The 27,099-nt window shown below is 36.0% G+C and overlaps 1 protein-coding gene and 1 non-coding gene across 4 annotated transcripts in view; one reads left to right on the top strand and one right to left on the bottom strand.

The window, feature by feature from the left end:
• CDK14 (cyclin dependent kinase 14) overlaps window positions 1-27,099 on the top strand; it is a 733,148-nt gene that overhangs the window by 477,736 nt on the left and 228,313 nt on the right. The gene's annotated exons all lie outside the window — the stretch shown is intronic.
• Window positions 25,535-25,642, bottom strand: LOC126026745 (U6 spliceosomal RNA). Its single transcript, XR_007501971.1, has one exon. It is a non-coding gene; the product is annotated as a U6 spliceosomal RNA (small nuclear RNA).

Below are 27,099 nucleotides of genomic sequence, written 5' to 3'. Positions count from 1 at the left end.
CTGGTTTCTGCTTTGTTTCTCACTTTAGACAAGTTTTAGACAAGAGGGAGACAGACTGTTCCTTAATTCTTTTTCCCAGCTTTAGGTGATGTTTCTTGAAATTGTTGACTGCAGCTTCTGTTTGGCAGCCACTTCTATGCTTCTGTCAATATCTAATAACACTTGACCTTTTCAGTTGTAGGCCAAGTAATGACTTCCTGCCTCTGTTTGCTAACTGCTTAGTGCTTTAGTAGATCTTACTGGTTTCCTTGCATTTCTGTGAGTAATCATATATTTAAGTCCACTATGGGTTGAATTCTTTTCCTTATGTTCTGATCAATGATTTCCTCTTTTCTGGATTTCCAGTCATTCTTCTTTAACCTCCTAATAAAGTATAATATTAGAAATACCATTTTCAATGCTCTGAAAATGTCCTTATTCTTAAAATGTCTGTATTCTGTTCCCATATTTTGACAGTTTGGCTGAACAAATAATTACGTCTTTCCCCCCCTTGACTATTAAATGCAGTGATTTTTAAAGTAATTTTGTTTTATTTATGAGAAATACATCTCAATTATGACTTTCAGTTATGTGTGACTCCCTATACTTCTAGAAAAAAAATCTTTTCTTATTTTACAATTTTTGTCTTCTAAGCATTCTATTATTTTTAAAAATTGTTAATGTGCATTTTTTCTCTGTTTCATTTTTATCTCTGGTCTCTATTGAAAGCTTTATTTCAAATATGGGCATACAAGGAATCCTGTAGCTGTTCATTTCCTTTTTTATAAATGTGGTACTATAAGTCTATAACTTAAGGGAGGCAGATGGCCAATTATTTAATTATGTATTGCTCACACAAAAAAGACCCTGAGGATTATTCTGATATCATCAAATGTCTGATGGCCTAGTCTTTGTTCTTTCTCCAGTGCTGTGCCTGGAGATGTCTACAAAACAGGAGAGCAAGGAAACTGAAGAGTTCACAGACCAATAAAGCCCTTGCTTATTCCCCCTTTTTTAAAAAACGCTATGCCTCATCTTGTTCTTGGATACTTCTTTAATCCTCAATTTGAGACCCTTTATATTTAATTTGGGTGTGCAGGGTTGTGTGTATATGTGTGTAGGACATATGTTCCTGTGTGTTTGTATCTGTGTAGGATGACTCTCAAGCAGTTCTCAGGCTCTGTATTATACTGGAGTGGGTAGGCTGGATGGCTTAATGTTTAGACCTAACATTTCTTGGCACAATTTGATGGTCATAAATGGCAGTTAGAAGTGGGGGTGATTGGGCATGAAGTGCCAGAGATCAAACTTGGGACCTGGTTTATGTACAGTAAGGAGTTCCACCCTTTTGAACTAGCTCCCTTGATCCTAGATTTTCTTTAATTAGGAATTAAATATCTATTGCCCTACCAGTGAATTGGTATAGAGGATGGTCAGTGAAAACTATGGGACAGTCACTTTACACAAACTTTTAATCCCCTACCATTTTACCAGTTGTCACACTAATATTCCTACTTCTAGAACCTATGCCTTCAAGTCCTGAACCTTTTCTGCATTGTTACAGGTTAGTATTTGCAATGTCACTGCACAGAGTCTGCATAATGCCAAACCTTATTCCATATCTTCTGAAACCATGTTCTCTCTCATCCACTTGTGTCCCATCTTCATCCTACATATCAATTTGTTTTGTTGAAATTTTTGTTCTTTAACTGATACTTTGATATTTTGTGAAGAAAGGTAGGAGTATATATACTTAATATGATCAATTTTCACTGTGGACTAATGTTTCTGCCCTGTGATTTTATTCTCACGAAAATTTGAATAGTGTATGTTCTAGGTAGAAGTCAGCCAAAGAGCCTAGTGTGGTCAAAGCTGTGACGACTCGGCATCTTGGTATTGTGGTGGAAATTTTTGATCCCTAACCTTTAGCTATCATTAAAATTCATTAAACTGCCTTTTATTTATAAAAATTAATATGGGGGCTGGAGAGGTGGTGCAAGCGGTAAGGTGCAAGCCTTGCCTGCGCTAGCCTAGAAGGTTCGATCCCCTGGCATCCCATATGGTCTCCCAAGTCAAGAGCGATTTCTGAGTGTCAATCGGGTGTGGCCCCCCAAAACAAAAAATAAATATGAAAATTAGCATGCCTTTTTATAAGATTGAAAATGAAAGCGAATGTAATGGAAAGTGATGGATTCTTGACAAAGAAGTTTTCAAAAATGTAAAGAATTGATTATAGAATAGTTATTTAGCTTGCAATTATAAGAAAAGTGAAGGCAATGTAACTCTTCCAATAAATGTTCCAATCAGTGTATAATGTTTATACCTCCATGAAGGTAAAGGAGTAGGCTGTTAATGTACGTTCATAAGAAAACTATGGTTGAATATAGAGATGTGACTGGAGACAAACTAGGAAATAGCATAATTAGATAAATGAATTTAAATATAGATTTCATACTGTTATTGAAGGACAGATGTGGGGACAACCATATTTTTTTGTCTTAGTCACACTCAGTGATGCTCAGGGGTTAATTCTGGCTCTGCACTCAGGGATCATTTTGGCCACAGCTCAACCCATAGTACTATCACTCAGCCAATCTTCTCTGACTTTTGTGAATAACTTTCTCAGTATACTTTGTTATCTGAGTGTATTTTAATTATAAATCATATTTTTAATTTAATAGTATTGTGTTTTATGATAACATGATGTAAATGAATAAGTATTTTTTATTTAGACATCGTGCTTATAACTGATAGAAAGATGACTTGAACACACTTGGGAATGCCAGGAACCACCCCTGGCAATACTCAAGTGATCTTTATAGTGTTCAGGATCAAAATGGGGTAAGCCATATGCCAGGGAAGCACTATATCTTCTGTGCTATATTTCCAGTCTAAATGAAGAACTTTTTACATATTTCAGTTTTGGTCATCAAAAGTAGTGCGATTAAGTTACTACTGCTAAAAGACCTTTTTGGAGGAGAATAAATAGATTTAAAAATTTAAAAAACCCTGGGCCAGAGAAATGGTCCAACAAGTTGGCATTTGCTTTGCACAGGCTGACCCAGGTTTAATCCCCACCATCCATATGGTCCCCAAAGTCTCCCAGTATTTTTGTGCCTCAATAAAAAATAAATAATAAAAATTTAAATATCTGAAGGGTGAGAGATATTACACTAGATAGTTCACTTGCCTTGCATGCAGCTGATCCAGATTAGATCACAGGTGCTACAAATTGACTCTGATACCAGTAGGAATGATTCCTGAGCACAGAACCAGGTAAGTGCTGAGTAGAGCCAAAACAAAGCAACCTTAAATGACCTATCAGTGACCATAAAGCTTCCTGCTAAATTCCATTAAAAAGTAAAACGAACTTGGGGCCGGAAGGATAGCACAGCGGTAGGATGTCTGCCTTGCACGTGCCCAACCCGGATGGACCCCAGTTTGATTCCTGGCCTCCCATATGGTCCCCTGAGCCTGCCAGGAGCGATTTCTGAGCACAGAGCCAGGAGTAACCCTTCAATGCTGCCAGGTGTGACCCAACCCCTCCCCCCAAAAAAGTAAAACAAACTTAATCATTGTCTATGACATTAAATTAATAATTACAAACAGAATCTGAGTAATTTCATATTCTCCGTATACATGTGAATGTTGATTTTTTTGGTGTGGCATTTTTATATTAGGTTTTATTTTTGTGTAGTAAATTAGATTCCATAATGAGATGTTTACAGAGTTTTGTTTTATATAGGTCTTGTCAAGACTTTCTATTCTTATTTGTTAATAATTCAGATGATTCTTTCCTCATTGCTAGTTTTACCATGTTGTTTCTGAAACATGTATTCATAGCCTAATGAAAATTCAATAAGAGAAAACTTTATTATACCAACTATATAATAACTTTAGGTTTATCATAGTAAATCCTAATGTGTTCAATTAGAAGTGTTCAAAGGTGCTAGGCTCATTGGTAGATTACTTCACATGAATGGTACTACAATTCTCAAATAATGTATATACTTGGGCTTTCTTGATATTCAAGCAACCTTAAAGTTTAGGAATAAGTATCTGAAACTTTGAGATTTGGCAATTCTGTGAAATCAATTCAGTTTTGCTTCATTGTTGTTCTGGTAATTTATTGTCCCCCAGCTCCCAAAAACTCAAGTGCTTGGCTGTGTTATTCACAATAGCTGGTTGGTGATTGCACAGAAAATAAAAGACTTGTAGGCCAGAAAGTGGAGGAAAGGGGGGGGGGGTAAGGCCCTTGCTTTGTTATGTGGCCTATCCCAGTTCAATCCCTATTCCCATGAGTGATCTTTGAGTTCAGAGCTATGAGTTAGCCTTGGAGGCTACACCTACCATCAGGTGTAGCCCTCAAAAACAAAACAAAACAAAACAAAAACAAAAAACCAAACAAACCCAAAAAAGCTTCCATCAGAACTACTGGCTCTGTATTTAGAAATCACTAGTAGCAGCCTTAGGGGATGTAGCTTTACTGTATAACAAATGTTTAGCATGTATGAAATTTTGGGCATGATCTTAGGCACTACAAAACAAAATAATAGATAAAATTAGCCCTCCAGACAAACTTATAACAAAATGTGTGGAAGAAAAACATCAGAAATTAAAGCAATAAAACAATTCTGTTTTCTTAAGACCAAGAAAAGAGAATTTGTGAAAAATAAAAGAACAATGACAATCCTAAAAGGTATTCAAACAAATGATAAAATAGCTATAAATGCTTCTATATTTATATCATTCAATAACTGTCTCATCTTAAAGGTCTGAATCACTGTTTAAGAGGCATACAATTATAGAATAAACCCAAATACCAAAATCTATCTTCTACTGCTATAAGAAATGTTTTTTAGCTTTTTCAGTATAAGCTGAAATAAAAGATCACAAAATTATTTTACAAACAAATGGCAAGTTGTAAATGGCAATTCAAACTGCATGAAAAAATACAGTTGCCTAAGTGGGAGTTGTCTTGAATACCCTTGACCTCAGAGTGTAGAGGAGAAGGAAACAATCTGAGTGGAAAAGGAGAAATTCAGATATGAAAGAATGAAGAATAGGAGCCAAGTGGTCTCAGGTGCATTGTTAATGTTAAAAAGGACAGAACTTCAGATCATGAGCCAGTCCTTCCAGCCTTCATCTCTATTGTCTCTGGGCATTATTACAATAATGTCTTTTATTTTTCTTAAAATCCATAGATGAGTGAGACTATTCTATGTCTATCTCTCTCCCGTTGATTTATTTCACGCAGCATAATAGAATATGAAGCACACCACAGAGTGGTGAGTGCAATTAGAGAAACAACTACACTTACAACTATGATGACAATGTCAATGAGTGAGATAAGTAGAAGGCCTTTCTTGAATGCAAGTGGGTAGGTGGGAGGCATTAGGGACATTGGTGATGGGAATGTTGCTCTGGTGAAGGGGGTGTTCTTTTTTATGACTGAAACCCTACTACAATTGTGTCTGTAATCAAGATGATTAAATAAAGATAAAAAATAAAAATAAATAAATAAAAAGGACAGGACTAAATATACTAGCCAAAGGCAACAACAATGAATCAAGAGTCCCAAACTCTAACAATCTAATCTTTAAATATGACTGCTGTACTGGCAGGCTGGATTCAAGAGTGGTGGTTGGGATACACTCTGAGAACTTGATGAAGGGAGGTCAACACTGGTGGTGGAACTGGGCCTGATTCATTGTATGTCTGCAACCCAACTATGAAGGACTTTGTAAATCATAATGGTTTCAAGAAAATACAATAATATTAAACAAACAAAAAATGATTCATCTCTATTTGTAGAAGATAAATAGATTTCAAGATAAAAGGAGTAATACATGAAGAAAACATATGATAATTTTGAAATTTTATAAAAAAAATTTAAATTAGTACACAGGCACCAGATGAAAAAACTCAAAATATTATTTGATATATTTAGCAAATTTTAATAGAAAGAGTGACATAAACATAAAACAGTAATAAGTGATTATAACAGCCCACCTAGAACAATGGAGAAATTAATTAAACAACAATAGATAAGAAAATAGCAGTCTTTAATTATCTAGAACAAATAAGCTTAATAAATATTTATAGGACATTACATCGCAAAACAATAAAAATATTTTTCATATGTTCATGGAGCATTTTCAAGAGCAGACTAGATTATGTAATAAAATATGTACAGAAAACTTAAGATGGTTGAAATGGTTTTTTTATAGCTTTATGATCTGTTTTTATGATCTCAGTATAAGGAAAATTAACAGTCAACCACAAAAAATAAGATATAAAATATTAGAGCTAAAGTACCCAGACTTATGTGTCTATTATTCCTCTTCAGGAATAAAAGTTAAATAATTCTTCCTTGAAAATCAACCATACTTTTAGCCAACAATCAAAAAAACTGTGCCCAAGGCTACAATAACTTTACCCTGGATTAGTCCAAGAACCCTCCCCGATGTGTTTCCCCTGATGTTTTTCTCAGTAATCATGGTGTCAAAGAGAAAATTATAGCAGAAACTAAAAATAATGAAGACAAATGAAGATGAATATGGAAGTTAGCAGGAACTAAGTTGCAACAAAACATTACTAAGAGCAGACTGGTAAAAAGGGGTGTTCTTTTTTTATAACTGAAACCCAACGACAAGCATGTTTATAATTATGGTGCTTAAATAAAGATACTATTAAAAAATAAAAAATAGGGGCTGGAGAGATAGCATGGAGGTAGTGTGTTTGCCTTGCATGCAGAAGGACGGTGGTTCGAATTCCTGCATCCCATATGGTCTCCCATGCCTGACAGGAACGATTTCTGAGCATAGAGCCAGGAGGAACCCCTGAGCGCTGCCGGGTATGACCCAAAAATCAAAATAAATAAATAAATAAATAAATAAATAAATAAATACAAATATATACCCCTACGTAGCAAATATATATGGATGATTAATATCAGACAAATAAAATACTTTATATGGAGAAAAAATAATTACTAAGAGGGATTTTGATTTGATACCAGCTTTCATAAAGAAGCAAAAATAAAGAGTCACAACTATGGGCCGGAGTTATAGCACAGCAGTAGTGTGTTTGCCTTGCATGCAGACGGCCTGGGCCAAACCGAGGTTTGATCTCTGGCATTCCATGTGGTCCTCCGAGCCTGCCAGGAGCAATTTCTAAGTTCATTGCCAGGAGTAACCCCTGAGCGCTGATGGTTGAGGCGAAAAACAAACAAACAAAAAATTTACAATAATATAACTATTACTAAGAAAACTGAAACAAGAACAATGAATAAAACCAATAGTTAATGGAAGAAAATACTAAAAATCAGAGCAGAACTAGAGAAAGAGTTCCCTGTGGCTACATGCTCTTTATGTGGAGATTCGTGCTTAATATCTTACACCTTATGATCCGCTCAGCACCCTCAGAAGTGTCTGAGCGCACTCTAGAGTAGTTAATGAGCACTTCTTGCTGTGCTCCTCTCCCACCCCAAGAAAATATCCCAGAGCTGAAACAAATAAAATTTTAAAATATTTGAATGCAAAAGATCATTGAGACTAAGATATAATTTTTCAAAAAGACAAAGTCAATCAACTTTTAGCTAACTTTAGAAAGAGAAAAACTGATAAACAGAATCAGAAACAAAAGATAAATTAAAATATTTCATTAAAATGCAAAGGACTGAGGCCTGAGCGATGGCACAGCAGTAGGGTGTTTGCCTTGCAAGCGTCTGACCTGGGACAGACGTCAGTTCAATCCCTGGGCATCCCACATGATCCTCAGGCCAGAAGCAATTTCTGAGTGCATAGCCGGGAGTGACCTCTGAATGTCACTGGGTGTGGCCCCAAAAATCCAAAAAAGAAAAAAGCAAAGGACTATGAAAGGGTACTATGAGTAATTGTGAGTCATCAAATTTAATTTCTTAGAAAAAATTAAAGACACATTTTAAATAAATACAACCTACCAATAATGAAATTAAAATGGCAAAATGCAAATCAACAGATCAAAGTATAGTGACAGAAACAGCAATAAAAGCCATTCAAACACAAAAGTCCTTAACCAATGGGTTTAATAAGTGAGTTTACCAATAGTTTATAGAATGTAAGAGCAGGGAGGTAGTTCATAGGACTATATTTTTTTGCATATGGAAAACCCATGTTTAATCCCTGGTGCCAAATAATCTTCCAAGATCACTCAGAGTGGTTTCTAAGTGACATTCTGGTATGTCCCCAAAAGTACTCTGGCTGTGGCCTTCCCACTCCCTGAAAGAATATGACTATTTTCTGACTCCTGGAAAAAATGTCCAAGAAGAATGAATACATTCTAATAGATCTGTGGCAAGGACATCATCAAAAAGAAAGCCACAGAGTAATTTCCCAGATGAGCAGAGATGCACATATTCTAAATAATATGTTAGTAATGTTACTTAAACTGTATTTAACCATCGAAAGGATCCTACATCATGACCAAGTGGGGTTTATTTCAGGCACACACATATGATTCAACATAGGAAAAACAAATAATGTGACAAACTATTTAATGAAAACAAAGGCTATATGGTAATATTCAATACCTATTTATGTATGGTAAGTACTCTAATTAAAATGCAGAAGGGAGGAACATATTTTGGCCTTAAAACATCCACATATAGGGTCAGAGAGATAGTAAGATGAGTAGAGCACTTGCCTTGCATTCAGCTGGTCATGTTTGATCCCCAGCACCACATATGGTCACTGAGCACCATTAGGATTTATCCCTGAGTAAAGACAAGAGTAAGCCCTGAGTACCACCTGGTGATGCCAAAACAAATGAACAAAAGTCCATATATTATAAACTCACTGCTTTCATATTTATATTCAGTAGAGAAAATTTGTAGGCTTTCTTTAAAATTATGGCTAATGATAGGAAACTTGACACAAAGAGAGTGAGTGCAGTCAGCACACTGAAACTACCATGAAAATGATAGTGAGAGAAAGAGGCAGAATGCTCTCCTAGAAATGAGCTGGGGTCTGGGGTGGGGAGAGAAATGGGAGACTGGTGGCAGGAAAGTAGCATTGGTGAAGGGTGGTATATTATATGACAGAAATCCAACTGTGCATATTTCTATAATCTATGGGGCTTAAATAAAAAATTAATTTTAAAAATGTTTAACTTAAAAATAAATCAGAGCTAAGGGAACAGAGATAGGCTAACAGTTAGGTTTATGCTTAGTAGCTTAGTATGTGGTTCTCTAAGTATTTCTGGGTAAGAATAGCCCTAGTGACTTCTGAGCACTACTGTTATGGTCTAGGAAGCCCCAGTACTTCCCAGATAACCCAAGTACCTACCAGTACTACAGGACCTGAACAACCCTGCACCCTTAAGTGTCTTGTGGTGAGCCATTAGCCTAGTTAACTGACAATCTCCAATGTGTTTTATAGGCCTCCTGAATACCAATTGCTATTCTCCTACCCCTCTTAAATGTCAGATATCAGTAACAAGGCTGCCCATTATCACTATTTCTATTTAAGTTAGTATGATGAGGTTCATTCATAGCAATTAGACAACAAGAAATCAAAAGTGTCCAGATAGGAAAAGAAGGATAATATTATAATTATTTGTATATGATTTGATATTATATATTGAAAATATCTCATTAAAAATGTATTAGAACAACTAACATACCAACAAGGCTGGTTACAAAGTCAGTATACAAAAATGGGTTGTATATCTCTGTGCAAATAATGAAAAAGAACAAATTGTTTTTAATAATTTTTATTGTGACCAATATAAATTACAAATCTTTCACAGTAATATTTAAGGTACATAGTGACTTTGAGTTTGGTGTTTAAGTCTGATCATTTTTTTATTTCTACTCAATGTTAATACAACTGTTTGGTTCTGGTACCATACATTTTTTTCCTCAATTTGAAAAAGAACAAATTTAAAAAGTGTCCTATTTACAATTGTATTTTATTTTATTTTGGTGTTTGGATCACACCCAGCAGCGCTACAGAGTTTCCTCCTGACTCTGCACTCAGAAATTACTCCTGGCAGGCTTAGGGGATGAGGTAGGGCTCAAACCTGGGTCAACTGTGGGCAAGGCAAATACCCTTCCCCATTGTGCTGTTGCTCAGCCTACAATTGTATTTTAAACACTCTAGGAAACAAAAAAGACAAAGAACCTGTATAACAGAGATTATACTTCAAGTATTTTCCTGTCAAATATCAATCATCCAGACACATATATTAGTAGTGTGCATTTCAGTATTATTCATCATAGTCCAACAAAGCCCAGGTGTATTGTTTGAACACATGAACCTAATTATATCAACTTATCACACACAGTAAATTGAAATTCATAATTCGCAACAGTAATAAAGAATTAAGCAGTAGTTATTCTGTGTTATATACTAGATATGGTTTCTGTAGAAATATTTATTGTCAGATTGTATACATCATTCAAATAATTATTCATTAGAGTTTGCACAAGCTCCCATATTATTTAAGAGTATTGATACTTGTGCAGGGAAAGGTACTTCCTTGCCCTCACTAGTTACATTATTTTGTTTGTTATTTGTTTGGGGGCCACACCCGGTGACGCTCAGGAGTACTCCTGGCTATGCGCTCAGAAATCGCCCTTGGCTTTGAGGGGCCATATGGGATGTTGGGGTTTGAACTGCGGTCCATCCTGAGTCAGCTGCATGCTAGGCAAACACCCTACCACTGCAGTTGCCATTTAAAACAGAAATTGAAGGTGTTAAGGTTTTATTTCCTTCTCCTGCTTGATCTATATTTAGTTCCTTAGAGAAATTTTTTCACTAGTTGTATTTTCAATGACTAATCAAATAGGACTTTTCTTTTATAGTTCCATGACTTTGATATTCAATGAAATGTTTTGAGTTTTCTTTTCTTCTTATAGAAGTGCTCAGTAAAAGCCTGTTCTATTTACAGTTTTATATTAATTGTGATTTTTTCTGGATGTCCTAAGTATGAGCATTCTCTATTATTTCTGTAACCTATGATTATTACTTTAGAACTCTATTTCTGGATCCTTTATTATCTATAATTTTGTTTTGAATTTTCAAACATGGATAACCATATTTTTATCAGTGTACAGCCTATTGTTATACTCATTTTAATATAATGTTATTGTTCTCTGTCTAAAGCACTACTTTTTAAGACATGCTTTAGAATTTATCTTTGTCCTTGCTAGCATTTTTTTTAAATTCTTCTTTTTAATGTGAACTAACTGGCCAATAACATGTTATTCTAAGGATCCAGAGACAGCCTGGTGATAGAGTATCTGCCTTATAAGCTTGACGTGGATGAGTTCTATCCCAGAATCCTTTCTATATGCTGGAGCATGATCCCAATAGTTCTGTTGTTTTTGATCCTGGCATCACAACAAAATCTGGCATCTCCTGCATACTTTGGTATGTGTATAACCAAATGTGTGTAAATAGTACAGTTGAAGAGTTAAGTTCCACCAGAAATAATAAAAATTAAACATGGGATCCACATTGATCACACATTGTCTTTAGTGAGCACTTGCAGGCAAAGTGTGGGAAAGCATCATCACTAAAGTATGCTGAATCCCAAGAATTAAATTTAATTAAATTTAATTCTCATTCAATTTTCATTGAATGATAATTTGAGAACTCATATATTCTCCTTTATATGAGAATATCAACCAAGTTTGTCCCTCTTCCAGACCCTGAGTTTGATCCCTCACATCCCTGAACACTGCCAGCCTGGGGCCTCTGGTAACCAATGTGAACGATGCAGCAAAAAGAGAGAAGAAAGAAAAAAAGAAAAAGAAAGAAAGAAAGAAAGAAAGAAAGAAAGAAAGAAAGAAAGAAAGAAGAGAGAGAGAGAGAGAGAGAGAGAAAGAAAGAAAGAAGAGAGAGAGAAGAGAGAGAGAGAGAGAAAGAAAGAAAGAAAGAAAGAAAGAAAGAAAGAAAGAAAGAAAGAAAGAAAGAAAGAAAGAAAGAAAGAAAAAGAAAGAAAGAGGAGGGAGGGAGGGTGGGAGGGAGGAAGGAAGGAAGGAAGGAAGGAAGAAAGAAAGAAAGAAAGAAAGAAAGAAAGAAAGAAAGAAAGAAAGAAAGAAAGAAAGAAAGAAAGAAAGAAAGAAAGAAAGAAAGAAAGAAAGAAAGAAAGAAAAAGAAAGAAAGAGGAGGGGGGGAGGGAGGGAGGGAGGGAGGAAGGAAGGAAGGAAGGAAGGAAGAAAGAAAGGAAAGAAAGAAAGAAAGAAAGAAAGAAAGAAAGAAAGAAAGAAAGAAAGAGGAGGGAGGGAGGGAGGGAGGGAGGGAGGGAGGGAGGAAGGAAGGAAAGAAAGAAAGAAAGAAAGAAAGAAAGAAAGAAAGAAAGAAAGAAAGAAAGAAAGAAAGAAAGAAAGAAAGAAAGAAAGAAAGAAAGAAAGAAAGAAAGAAAGAAAGAAAGAAAGAAAGAAAGAAAGAAAGAGAGGGAGGGAGGGAGGAAGGAAGGAAGGAAGGAAGGAAGGAAGGAAGGAAGGAAGGAAGGAAGGAAGGAAGGAAGGAAGGAAGGAAGGAAGGAAGTTCTGTAAAGGACACAGTCTCAGCTGTGAGCAGCTGCTTTTATTTGTGATGCCAGTGACTGAGTTAAACTGGTACTTTACATATGTCAAGCAAGCACTTGACCACTGAATCACATCTGAACTCTAAACTGAGGGAGCCTAAACGTATTGCATTGCTGGTATAGCTGATAAGGTATTTGTCTAGCACAGGATTGACTGACCTAATTTTGATCACTGATACCCCCAACCTTGAGTGCAGATATAAAGGTCAGTCCCAAACAGCACCAGGTATGACCCCAAATCATAAATAACTAAGTAAATAAGATTAAAAAGACAAAAACATGTTCTTAATGTATATGCTATCTCTTAAACATTTATGCCTTTTATTATTCCCTTTTACAACTTTTAAAGTTAGTTTCATTCAATAAAATCTACCTTGCTTTGTTGAAAAAGAAAGGACATGCTCTAATTGGAAATGGCATATGGCCTAAAGAAGGGATATCTGGCCTAGGGTGCAGCATCCCATTTTCAGATTTTGGTATTAAGATTAAGCAGTGATACATATACCACATTTACTTGCATTTAAAAACTATCTTTTGGTGTGAGGTACAACTCAATAATAGATTACTTGCCTTGAATATGTGAGTCCCTAGGTTGAATGTGGCACAGAGGGGGTGGGGTTGGAAAGGAAAAGTAGGTAGGAAAATGGAGGAAGGAAGGAAGGAAGGAAGGAAGGAAGGAAGGAAGGAAGGAAGGAAGGAAGGAAGGAAGGGAGGGAGGGAGGGAGGGAGGGAGGGAGGGAGGGAGGGAGGGAGGGAGGGAGGGAGGGAGGGAGGAAGGAAGGAAGGAAGGAAGGAAGGAAGGAAGGAGGGAGGGAAGGAGGGAGGGAGGGAGGGAGGGAGGGAGGGAGAGGGAGGGAGGGAAGGAGGGAGGGGGGAGGGAAGGAGGGAGAGGGAGGGAGGGGAGGGAGGGGAGGGAAGGAGGGAGGGAGGGAGGGAGGAAGGAAGGAAGGAAGGAAGGAAGGAAGGAAGGAAGGAAGGAAGGAAGGAAGGAAGGAAGGAAGGAAGCTAGAAAGCATTCTCTGAAATTTCTCTATTTAAAAATTTAGCATTCTAGTAAATAGCACTGCTGAATTAGAAATTTCCATGAATACTAGCAGAAATTTTTTGAAGAGACTCACAAATTAAGTTAAAGTTTAGATACTTGGTTGAAATCACTAAATATGTTGACATTTTGTGTTTAATTTTACATGATAATATTGGTTCTAAATTATATATTTCTTCTAATACTGTTTCTTGTGTAAATTTCTTAAACTAACCTTGTGACGAATTCATTTATATTATGTATGTTTATTGAACACTATATTATGGATGTTTATTGAACACTTATTTAGTAACTGGGGTTGTGGAGATAAGAATTATCTGTCTGTTGAGTTCACAGTTAGAGGGAAAGAGTATAATCAGCAAATGTCCCAAGTATTCAGCTAATGCAGATGACAACACAGAGGTAAATATTATAAATTTGTTTTAACAGATGGTTGGGAGAGAAGTGCAAGGTCAGATGAGATGTTGACAAGTGAACAAAGTCTTCCTTCAGTGTAGACAGAGTTAGAGTTGAAGGACATCTAGATCATACAATGGACAAAGTTATCCCTGAACATGAATCAGTACATAATTGTGAGTAGTAAGTAAAGGGTTTAGGAAGCAGGTGGAGAAAAGAAGAGAGGACTGGTTGGTGATGGGAAATTGGAAAAGTAGGAATAGGATGTGACTGTTCAAAGACACAACATAAGAAGAAAGATTTCTGATGCTGGTAACTGAACCAACAAAGTATGACTTTGCATGTGGTTATATGTTGTATATGGAAATATTTCCATAAGATTATTCTTCAACTTGACCTTCCAGGTGGAGGCGCTGTTGAGAGCAGAATAAATAATTGGGGAGCGAGGTGTTAGGGGTCTTTTGCCAGAGTTGGCTGGCTTGCTCTAGGTGTGTTTTGGAGCTATCAGCAGGCTGACAAAGGACTCTCTTTGCCCAATCTTTTACCCCTTAACCCTCCTGTCTGTGTGGATTATTTTCTGCGGAAAAATATTACCAAGATCTCCCCCAAAAAAGGACAAGGGAATGGGAATCAATTTCTCATTCTGGGAGCTCTTTGCAGATACACAAACAACCAACAAAAGAATAAACGGAACCCAACAAATGAGGTAACAGTTATATATACTGATATTTGTACAGATATCTACATATGAAGTGTGTCAGTAAAGAACTATTACTGCAGCTTGGTTTGCATGTAGGCCAATTGGTACTTTGATGAGATGCTTCTTGAGCATCTTCTAGTTTTAGGAGGGGACAGGACATGATCCCACATACACCTGGTAGTGTCTTTGTTGTTATCAATAGCTTTCATCCTTTGTTTATAATTAAAGTCTCTTAATTTTATTTTTTAGTTTAAAAAATTCATCTGAAAGTTAACTCTCACATTAAAGAACACACTGTTCTTTTAAACTAAATCGATAGTCTTTTGCCCAAAGCCTAGGTTTAGGTTTTGTTTTGTTTTTATTCCTTGAGAGCTAAGGGCTGCATAGAAGTATTTGACTAAGATATATTGTGCCTATCTGTGCCTAATGAAGCACTAACCAAAGTAAATGATGAGTGACAGTTTAATCAATTCAGTTCCTTCAGTAGTCACCAAGGGCATGTGGAATGTAATTTTTTAATCTTTCACTTCTCAAATACTGCAAATGCCAACATGAAAATATCACATCTATTATGTATAATAAATTTTCTTAGCGTTAAGAGCAAAACAATTTTTTTAAAAAAATGTTGATCTTTTAAATGCTTACCTCTTAGGGAACTCTTTGATCTATTTAACAAATACATTCATTCCATGGGAGAAAAGTAAAATGAATAAATAGCCACCTTAGTGGATTTGCAATGGCCTTAATTGCTTAATGGCATATTTCAGTGAACCCTGGCTAAGTAAAATTACCTATTAGGTTAATTAATGTGGAACCTTTTCTGGGTCAGCATTACATCCCTATGTACTAAATTCAGAACGTGTTTAAACTTTAATCAACTTGTTTTGCTTGTCTTTTGTTTTGTTTTACCCTTTTTTATCCCCCCTCTTAACTGGTGGCTGAATACATACTCAGAGAATTAGCCGGGGTTATAAAAACCCATTCAAAACAATTGCTTTAATTTCTTTCATTTCTTATTGCTCAATTTCTGCTTTGGAGATCAGCAGCATTGGCATTGCTTAGAAGCTTGTTAGAAATGCAAGATCTCAGGTCTCAACTCAGGCGCAGTCAATCAGAATTGCATTCTAACAAGATCCTCATGAGACTGGCAAGCACAATGAGGGTGAAAAGCATGTCTTCAGTCGCCCTTTTTCCCAATTGGCAGACAAGCTTTGAGGGCATTTCTGGTGCCAGTATCATTATTTAAAAAGTGGAATGGCAGGAATAGTAGTGAATTATGGTTCCCTTCTTCCAGCTCTCTGTTCAGTACCTGACACTGACTTTATCTGCAGCCCTCCATCTAAAAGTATAGCACAATGATTCTAAATTACTCCAAATAATTCTCTGGGCCTTAATAGAATCCTCTGATTATTTTTAATTAGGAAATCCTTTGAGAAAGGGCAGGCTTCTCTCATAGAGAAAGTGTGAGCTGGATGAATCCCAGTGTTCTGTGCACTCTCAGGCTCCTGGACCCTGTGGGTCAGCCCTGCTCCTGAGAGTGCAACAGTTATTCTCTGTGCAAATATCCACACTCTAAGGTGCTGCAAGTCTTTACAAATAAATGAATAAAATTAGACAGTTTAGTTGCACCATCAATAAAGAGGTTCACATCTTTCTGCATTGTATGATGATATTGAGCCAAACAATTGATTTAAGGATTGCACAAAGAATTAGGGAGGAAGAAGAGCACTGTTTCATTTTTTTTATTTACCAGAATTAAATACATGTTAGGTAGAAAATGATACTAAGATATAGTTCGCATTTTATTTTATAGTTTAATAGTTATTAGGTTAACTTTATATAGCATTAATGCTTTTAGAAGAGAATTGAGTACATGCCACTTCAAATATCAGGTTTCACATACTATCTGATCATGAGAGTTGACAGACTTAGCTGATCTTTATTTTAAATATTCCTATTATTAGTGTATCCTTTACCATAAATTTTAATAAAACATTAAGAAACAGACACATTTTAATAAAAACCGACTGATTGTTTCAGTAATCTAAACCTTTAAATTCAGATAAGAGGGGTTGCCATATTGCCTTAATATGTTTGACTCATACAGATTATATCTCCAGAAATAGACATTATCCTTGTTCTAAGAAAAATGATATTGACTAACATACCCACAATTAAATAAATTACAGTTTTAAGAAGTAACACAAGTATGAAGTTAGGGAATGCTTACACAGTATGAGAGATTGGTAATTCTTCGCTAACATTAAACTCAGTGTACCCTGTTTGATTGAGAAAAGCTTTTGTCCATTTTGGGAGAATTTCTTTTTTTTTTCTGGGTTACCAACTCCCCCATCCTATTGCCCCATGTTTAATAGTTCATATATGTTCTTTCTTGGATTACTTTGCCTTAGAGTATATTATGATTTTTACACTTTTATATCAAATTTAATCTTTATTGAGTTCTTAGTTATTGAAGGTTGACCCTTACCTCACATTTTGAGCATACAGTTTTAGATTGCTTTTATTACTTAAAAAAAGAAAAGAAAAAAGAAAACCAATCCAATAACACTTTCATCATAACGTACCGAGGTACTTTTTGCTTCTCATGTAGGGAAACTCAAAATATCTTGTCTCTTCTTAAAATTAGAGATTCTTTATCAAAGTCTCAAAGTCATGGTTTTCTCACTTACCTTTTAAAAAATCTTGTTTGGGGGAGAGGCTTAAGTAAGGTGCTTTATAAACAAGTTGCAAAAATGATACAGTAATGGTCTCATGACATAATACTTATAATGTCCTTAAAAGTGTATGTGTCAAAATTGTCTTCAGAGAGGCATAGAAGTGTAGATTCTGCTTAAAATTTATTTTTACTTGTGCTGAAAAAAATGCTTATTCTGTGGCCTACATCCAATTTGGAAGTTTTGATTCAAAGCAACTGAAAGATGTGTAAGCATAAGTGGGTGTATTTTCTATGTGATCTTAAAATTAATTCTAAAAATAGGAGTTTGGGTTAGATAGTACAAGGGGTTAGACACTTGTTTGACATAGAGTAAATCTTAGGTATGTCCCTAGCATTGTGTCTGGTCCCTAAGCACTGGAGAGGGTATAACTACAAAACCAAAAATAACAAATAAAGTAAAACAAGATACTGAACACACTGAATCACGTGTTCATTTGCTCTTTCAGTGCAATTATTTGTGACCATTTTTATTTTTATTTTTGTATTATTTTAAATAAGTGGATGGTAATAGACCCTCAGATTCCTCAAATAAACAGCACACAAAGATAGGTCCTGGATATGATTTAGAATACTATAAGTAGAGAGCTTATTTTGATGAATTCTTTCTTCTTTGGAGGCAAAGGGATCTGCCTTTTATTTATTTTTATATATTTGTTTTTAATTTCAATTTTATTGAAACCATTGTGATTTACAAACTTCTACATTGTTGGGTTTAATGGGGGCTGGAGTGATGGTGCAGTGGAAGGGACTTTTCCTTGCATGCAGTTGACCCAGGAAGAACCGCGATTCTATCCCTGGCATTCCATATGGTCCCCCACGCCAGGAGTGATTTCTCAGCACATAGCCAAGAGTAACTCCTGAGCATCACTGGGTGTGGCACAAAATGAAAAAATAAATAAAATAAAGGATTTACAATATATCAAGGCCAATCTCACCACTAGTGACCTCTACCCTCCAGCAGTGTTCCCCAAGTGCATCCCCTACCACTTTCTCTATATCCCAGCCTGTCAATAGAATAGGCCCATTTTAAGATAATTTGTTAGAGTTTGAGTATTTTGATTTATTTGTTGTTGACTTTGGCTTCAATATTTAGTTCTGCTCTTTTTTAACTCTAACAATATGCCTGAGACTGCTTAACCCCTGTCCCTCGTTCTTTCATATTTGTGTTTCTTCTCTTCCACTCAGTTTCTTCTTTCTTCTTGCTATATTCTGGAGCCTACATTGTTCAAAACAACTACCATTTACATCATTGTGTTTCATTGTACAGTTATTCTAAATACAACATATAGATGATATCATTCTGTATTTATTCTTCTTCTGGCTTCTTCATTTTACATATCTTCAAGTTTCAACCACATTGCTGGAAATAGCATGATTACATCAGTACTTACCATTATGAAATATTCCATTTTATGTATATACATACGTATATTTGTGTATATATACATATATATCACAACTTTATGATCCACATATCTGTTTTTGGACATTTAGGTTTTTTCCATGTCTCAGCTATTATACTAGTGCTGCAATGAGTAGCAGTGCATACATACATATCTCTTTATCTTATTTGTATAAGAGAATGCAGCTGTCATTTATGTATTTACTTTGTAGCCAGCCACTTTGCTGTATTAGTTTAGTGATGTTAGGAGCTTTTTTGTGGGCTCTTTAGAGTCTTAGAAGTATATTATCATATCATCTGCAAATAGATATATCATCAGCAAATAGAACACTTTTCCAATTGGATTCCACCGATTTCCTTCGCTTGTCTGATTGTGATTGCTAGGACCTCTAATACCACATTGAGTAAAAGTGGAGACAGTAGATATCCTTGCCTTGTGCCTGAACTTCGTGGAAATGCTTTCAGTTTTTGTTTTGTTTTGTTTTGCCATTAAAAGTAATTTTGGGGGGGCCGGGCGGTGGCGCTGGAGCTAAGGTGCCTGCCTTGCCTGCGCACGGACCGCGGTTCGATCCCCCGGCGTCCCATATGGTCCCCCAAGAAGCCAGGAGCAACTTCTGAGCGCATAGCCAGGAGTAACCCCTGAGCGTCACAGGGTGTGGCCCAAAAACCAAAAAAAAAAAAAAAAAAAAAAGTAATTTTGGCTGTGGTCTTTATATATGTATATGTGTGTGTATGTGTGTTTATATAATTATATTTATTTATATATATAAATATTGAAATATATTCAGTATATATATATTGAAATACTGGTAAGTTTGTTGATTTTATTTTACTTCATTTTAAATATTGTATTTGTTCTCATTTTGTTATATACATATAATGATTTTTATTTTGACCTAAGTGGATTACAAATCTTTCACAGTAATATTTTAGGTACATAGTGACATTGAAACAGGGGCATTCCCATCACCAATGTTGTCCTCCCTCCACCCACTGTTCCCAGCATGCATCCCATATCCCCCTCCTTTGCCCCCTGGGCTGCTAGTATAAGTGGTTCCCTCTGTGTCTAGCTTATTGTAGATCAGGTATCGATTCTGTTGTCATTGGTTTTGGATTTGGTGTTTAAGTCTGATCATTTTTTATTTCTACTCAATGTTCAGACAACTATTTTGTCTCGGTACTCTCAATTATTTCCCTCTCAGTTTGTGAGGTGGAACAAGATGGTTCAAGTTATGTGGTTCTGTTTGAAGAAAAAAAAAATTAAATGGGACAAAAATCAAACAAGCAAAAAATGGAGGAGTCCTTCTAAAGGCTATAAATATCAATTTAAGAGAAGAAAAAGGAAAAGGAAGTAAAACATAACAACAATACAAAACAAAACAAAATCAAACAAAAAACCCAAAAAACAACTCAGCAATAAAGATGACAACCACACAATAACCACGGTCCTGAAATAAAAACAAAACAAAACAAAACACACACACACACACACACTAAACAATGGGGAAAAAAACCCAAATAACAACAATAACAAAACCAAAAATAATTAATTTGTGCTTTTTTTTTTTTTTTTTGCACAGGCACAGTTAATATTGGGGAGATTAGAAAGGGAATTCCCTTGGCCTAAGAGATACAGGATTTCTCTGCCTTTGAGGTATACTGTCATGGGAATAATTACAGGCTCTATACATGTTCTTTCACTCTCCCCTAGGTCCTTTTGTGGTCTCTGGAAACTTTCCACTCCATCGTCTTTCTTTATGGTTCTAGAAGTTCTGTTCCATCATTGTTGTTTTAATCAGGCTTCTGTAGTTGGTGATCTTGGCCTACGACCTGTACAACAGCCAAGATCTTCCACAGATTATTATCTTCCAGATAATTTCAGAGGTCTGACTGAGACAACTGCAACTAAGCAGATCTTCTGAAAATGTAATGAAAGACACTATCCTAGGCTTCATCCTAGGATCAGTGCAAAACCAAGACCACCAACTACAGAAGGCTGTGATCTTTTTAGAGATTGCTATTACTATCTTGAGAAGGGTCCTCAAACTTTTTAAACAGGTGGCCCTTTCACTGCCCCTTAGATCATTGGAGGGCTGGACTATAGTAAAAATAAAAATTATGAACAAATTCCTATGCAAACTTCATATATCTTATTTTGAAGTGAAGAAACAAAATAATAACAAAGACAATATTTAAAATGAAGTAAAATTAAATCAACAAACTTACAGTGTTTCAATGAGAACTATGAGCCTGCTTTTGGCTAATGAGATGGTCAATATCCAGTTGCATATTTGTCACTGCTAGTCATAACAAATGATGCAAGTGTGCATCCATTAGTTTTGTTCTGGTGGGATATTTCACATGTTTCATTCTTGAAAAAGTCTATTCGCAGACATAGTGTTGCCAAAGATGATTGCCGTTTGAGTGCATTGTTCCCGAGATGAGGCTGTGTCTCAGAGGGAAGAGATGCATAAAAATGAAGAAGGCTGCTTGACTTGAATGCGTCTTTCATAGAGTCACAATTCTGTAGTTCAGCCAGTTTCATCTGGTAAATTGCATTCACATTTTCAATGTCAATAGAAAATGGGTTATGGTAAAGTTGTATGTCATTCGTGGAAATGAAGCTTTATAAATCTAATTTGGAACTCTTTTTTGCAATATGTCCAGTGAATCCACACATTTTGTTTAAGAATGCAACCAATGGTTTTTCCACTAGCAGATTTTGAATTGTGGGGAGGTGGCACTTGTTTGATGAGGAGTCCTAATTTTACTTCAAATGTTTTGACATGTGATTATATTTTACAGGTGACCTTCTTTCCTTGAAGTTACACATTGAAATTGTTAGTAGCTCTGTTATATCTGTCATAAAGGCAAGGTGCCATTTCCATTCTTCATCATTGAGCTCTATTACTTCTTTGTTTTTGAAAGCAGAAAAGTTGTAATCTGTGAAAGTAACTCATAGAAACATTTCAAAACTCTTCCTCGACTCAGCCAATAGACTTCTCTGTGATACAGAACATCTTCATAATCAACATTTAGCTCAGACCAAAAAGATCCTGAAATTGTCTGTGGTTTAGTGTATGAGCTCTAATGAAGTAAACACAAGATACCACAATTTAAATAACAGAGTCCCACTTCAGTAATTTACCACATAGCACTTGTTGGTGGATGAGGCAGTGTATGGCTATTGAATGAGAATTGTTATTTTTATCCATCTTTTGGTTAATGCAAGCAATTACTCCTTTCTTAGACCCCACCATGCTAGGAGCACCATCACTTGTAACGCTGGCTATTTTAGTTTAGTCCAGCCCAGCTCCAAACCATTCACAGTTTAACAAACCTTTTCACAGATAGCCTTGCCTGGAGTTGTTCCTTTGATGCTTTGCAATGCAGCAAGCTCTTCTGTGACTTTGAAATAATCATTCATCCCATAAATAAAAATTAGAAGTTGTGCAGAATCACAAACATCATTGCTTTCATCATGTGCTAAGGAAAAATATGAAAGTTTTTTGGTGGAGTTTTGCAAATGCTGATGCAAATTATCTCCCATTTCTTCAATCCTCCATGAAATTGTAGGTCCTGAAGACTCACTATACTAAATTAATTGGCCTTTTCTGGACACATCTCTTTGGCAACAAAAAGAAGGCATTTTTTTAAAACAAATTCTCCCTCTATGATTGATCTGCCAGTGTGTGCTATTAGCTTGGCAACTTGAAAAGTTGCTTGCAGTGATGAAATATTTAGCTGCTTCTGCCTCACAAAAGCATTTTGATGAGTTATCAATGTATTTTCAGTTTTAATATTTTATCTTTTCTCACTTCTCTGACCAAACATCATACTTACCTTTATGTTGAGTTTTAGAGTGTCAATGCAAATTATATTCTTTGAATACAGACAGTTTTCTGGCATATCATACACACAGCTTTTTCCTGTACTGCATGAAAAAGTGATCAAAAGTCCACTGTTCTTTTATATCCTACTCTGAGTCAATTTTTCTCTTTCCTAACATCATTGTTTCCTAGGGATTCCAAATTACTATTAGTAAAATACCAATATATATATATATACACATATATATGTATATATACACACAGTGCAACAAAAACAATCTACCAGCAATAACTTTGCCCATCCTGGGACATACAGACTGCAGTGCAGAGTTTCACCAATCAGACTACAGTCTGATTGGTGAAACTTCACTTTTACCTCAGGCTCACACTGGTGCAGGTGCCATTAACCACTTGACATCTACAGTGTTCCTCCTCCTTAATGACTAGACCCCTTTAAAAAATTTTGTGCTCTGTGATTTAAGAGTTTATTGTGAAGACATATCACATAGTATGAACCATCAGGTCAATGCGCTTTTCCCACCACATCTAAAGCCTTTGTTTAAGACTATTTGATTGTTTCTGCAGCTTCTATTTTTTTTGTAAATTAACAAAAAATTATAGTAAATGTTAATTTTTATTATCATTTTTACAATACTGCAGTCCCTAAGCAGTAAAAAAGTTAAGTATTTATGAAGTTTTATTCATAGATCACAACAGTATAAACCAGGGTTTTCACGATATACAACATAAACATTATACAACTGAAAACAAATGCACTCATTGTATTTTACATTGGGTTTTGCTATTCCTCAGCTGTTTGTCACTGACAGCAGAGGAGAATGGCAAGCAGCCGTTCCAGAGATCAGAGATCATCCAGCTTAACATCTTTCCTTCTCTCCTCATTTCTACTTTTTCTCCTTTCCTGTTTTTCCCTATTCTTTCTGTTCCACCTTCTTATTCACACTATAACTTCTTTCCTCCTTTTTATCTTTCTTTCTGTCCATCTTTCAATGTTTCCTTTTTTCACCCTTAACTATATTTTTTTCTTTTTTTATCCAAAATTCCTTTTATTCCTTCTCATAGTGACCATGGGACTCACCTCTTAATAATGCTGCCAACTTCCTCCAAGCTGCCTCTACGCTGCACCTTTGTTTCTCTCTCTTCCAGGCTCTCTGGCCTTCACTGCCCATAAGCCACAATGCAGGCAACCCTCCCAAATGATTCCTCTGAATCCTGGGTAGTTGTAGTCTGGCTGTGATGTTCAATTGGATCCTCTCATTGCCTGAAAGCCAGACATTGATTCCCATAATTCCCCACCTCCTCTCCCACCAATGACTATCCTTCTTCAAAAAAAAAAAAAAATGACAGCAACAGCCAGCCTGGAGGGTTGGCAGGACAGATAAATGTCCTCAGCTGGCTGCCTGTGGACCACAGGCCATAGTTTGAGGATCCCCTGCTTCTTGAGTATACCCTCCACAGTTATTTTACTGATGGTTTTCATCATAAAATTGTGTTAGATTTTGTCAAATGTTTTCTCTACATAGATTGATATGATCATGTGGCTTTTATCCTTCCTTTTACTGATGTGGTATATGATGTTGATTGATTTGCATATATTGAGCCATCCTTGTATCCCTGGGATGAAACCCACTTGGTCATAATGTATAATCTTTTGATGTGTTGTTGTATTCAGTTTGCTAAGATTTTGTTAAGAATTTTTTACATTAATGTTCATCAGTGAGGTTAGTATCTAGTTTTCTTTCCTGGTATTATCTCTATCAGCTTTGGAATGAACATGATATTAGCATCATAGGAGGTATTAGGAAGAATTCCTGTCTCTTTGATACTCTGGATCAGTGGTAGTAATTCTTCTTTGAATGTTTGGTAAAACTCACCTGTAAACCCATATGTTCCTGGAATTTTATTTTGGGAGAGGTTTTTTTTGTTTGTTTGTTGGTTTTTGGTTTTTGGTTTTTCAGGCCACACCTGTTTGATGCTCAGGGCTTACTCCTGGCTAAGTGCTCAGAAATTGCCCCTGGCTTGGGGGGACCATATGGGATGCCGGGGATCGAACCATGGTCCTTCATTGGCTAGCGCTTGCAAGGCAGACACCTTACCTCCAGCGCCACCTCGCCAGCCCTGGGGGAGTTTCTTAATTACTGTTTCTATTTCCTTACTTGTGATTGCCCTGTTTAAGCCTTCTACATCTTCCTCATTCAGTAATAGCAGATTATATTTTCCATAAATCTGTCCATTTCTTCTAGGTTCTCTAGTTTAACAGAGTACAATTGTTCAGAATAAGGTCTCATAATGTTTTAAATTTCTTGAGGTTCTGTTGTAATCTTTCCCCTTTTATTTCTGCTTTATTTCCCATTTTTATCTTGTGAATTTTGCCAAAAGTTTGTCTGTCTTATTTTTTCCAAAATAAATCTTTCAGTCTAATCAATTTTTTGTTTTGTTTTCTTTGTTTCTCTATTGTTGATTTTTGTACATTTTTATTATATCTTTACTTTTGCTTGTGTTTGGGTTACTTTGCCATTATTTTCCAGATATTTAAGGTATGCCTTTCAGCTATGCCTTTACGTTGTTTTGTCTCTTTCTTCTTTCCTAATGTAGGCCTGTATTGCTATGAGTTTTCCCCTAATCACTGCATTTGCTGTGTGTTATATACTTTGGCATTTTGTTTCTTTATTATTTTTAGTCTCAAGGAATATATTTATGTCTTCCTTGATTTTATTTTTTGATCAAGCTGCTGTTGAAGAGCATGTTGTTTAGATTTTAGATGTTAGATTTTCTCCACATCTTTCGTTTAAAATCAATCTTGATCTCTGTGGCATTGTAGCCTAGTAAGGTTCTTGGTATATTCTTTTTTTTAAATATTGGACACTTCATGAATTTGCATGTCATCCTTGTGCAAGGGGCCATGCTAATCTTCTCTGTATCGTTCCAATTTTAGTATATGTGTTGCCGAAGCGAGCACTGTATTATTCTTTTATTTAGACTTGTATACTAAGATATGATTTAACCTAGAGAAGGTTCCATGTGCACTTGCAAAGAATATGTACTTGGCTTTTTGAGGATGAAAGATTCTGTACAGATCCATTAGTCCTAGGTTTTCTAGTTTCTAATTTAGGGCCCTTATGTCTTTGCTAGGGTTCTGCCTAGTAGATTTGTCCAGTGGCAATAGTGGTGTGTTGACATCTCCCATGACTATTATGTTTCCATCCATATATTTCTCTAGGTTTGTCAGCAAAAGCCTTACATATTTTTCTGACTCTACATTTTTTGTATAATTGTTGATCAGATTTAGTACTTCTTGGCTTGTTTTCCTCCTTGATCAGTAAGTTATATCCATCCTGTTCTCTAAGTACTTTGTTGAGATTGAATGCATTTTGGTCTGATATAAGAATTCTATCCTGGCTTGTTTTTCGTTTTCCAGTAGCTTGTATAATTATTCTCCATTTTTTTTATTCTGAGCCTGTGTCTATTCCGAATATGTTAGTGTGTTTTCTATAGGCTGGTTTTTGTTCGTGATCCAACTCCTTTTGATGGGAGAGTTTAGTTCATTAACATTTAAGAAACTACAATTGGGTATTGGTTTATATAATTGATTTTTGACCTGTTTCTTTAGAGTCATTTGGTTAGTGTGAAAGTTGAGAGCTATTTTTTGACTGAGAATGTTTTTATCTCTACCTTACATATAAGTGATAGCTTTGCTAGATAGTGGCTTCTAGTTTGTAAGTTTCTTTCATTGAATAGTTTGAATATGTCATTCCACTATTTTCTTGCCTGGATTGTTTCAAATGGGAGATCTGATTGTTATGCTCTTTTCTTTATACTTATTGTTTTTCTTCTCCCTTATTGCTTTAAAGAATACATCTCTCTATTTCTGTTTTGTTCTTTTTTCAATTTGGATTACTATGTCTTGGTGTTGTTCTGTTAGAATCTATTTCAGGGGTCCCCTTCTTGCTCTGGAGGCTAGCTCTAGCCAGCATGGGGTATAGGGAGACCCCAGGTCGGAGGCCTTCTCCCTAGCTTGGTGCTGCTGGGAGCCTTGGCTCAGCCATCTCCTCTCCTGCCCCCAGCCTCCAGACCTTCCCTGGGAGCCAGCCCAGGTGGCCAGAAAAGGTGGGTGTCGGGTGGTCCCTCCTGGAGGGAATCCCAGGTGGATCCAAACTTGAGGGTTGCAGTGAGCTGCTCATTTTCACTAAGGCAGTCTCTGGCAATTTCTTACCAGTCTACATGTTCAAAACCATGCGGGGGCAATAGCACAGTATATATTAATAGTATTTTCTATCTTAAGTTTTGTGTATGCAGAATATCCATCTTGTATTCTGCCCTTTCACACACCCCTGTAAAGCTCATTTTTACTCCTTAACTCTCTCACCCCCAAGCATCAGTACCCCCATTTACCCTTTTTAAGTTCAGTACTGCACA

This window comes from Suncus etruscus, chromosome 1, assembly GCF_024139225.1.
Source record: "Suncus etruscus isolate mSunEtr1 chromosome 1, mSunEtr1.pri.cur, whole genome shotgun sequence".
NCBI classification, from domain to species: Eukaryota; Metazoa; Chordata; class Mammalia; order Eulipotyphla; family Soricidae; genus Suncus; species Suncus etruscus.
The sequence above is the reverse complement of the archived record's forward strand: the minus strand, read 5'-3'. Positions and strand labels throughout refer to the sequence as shown.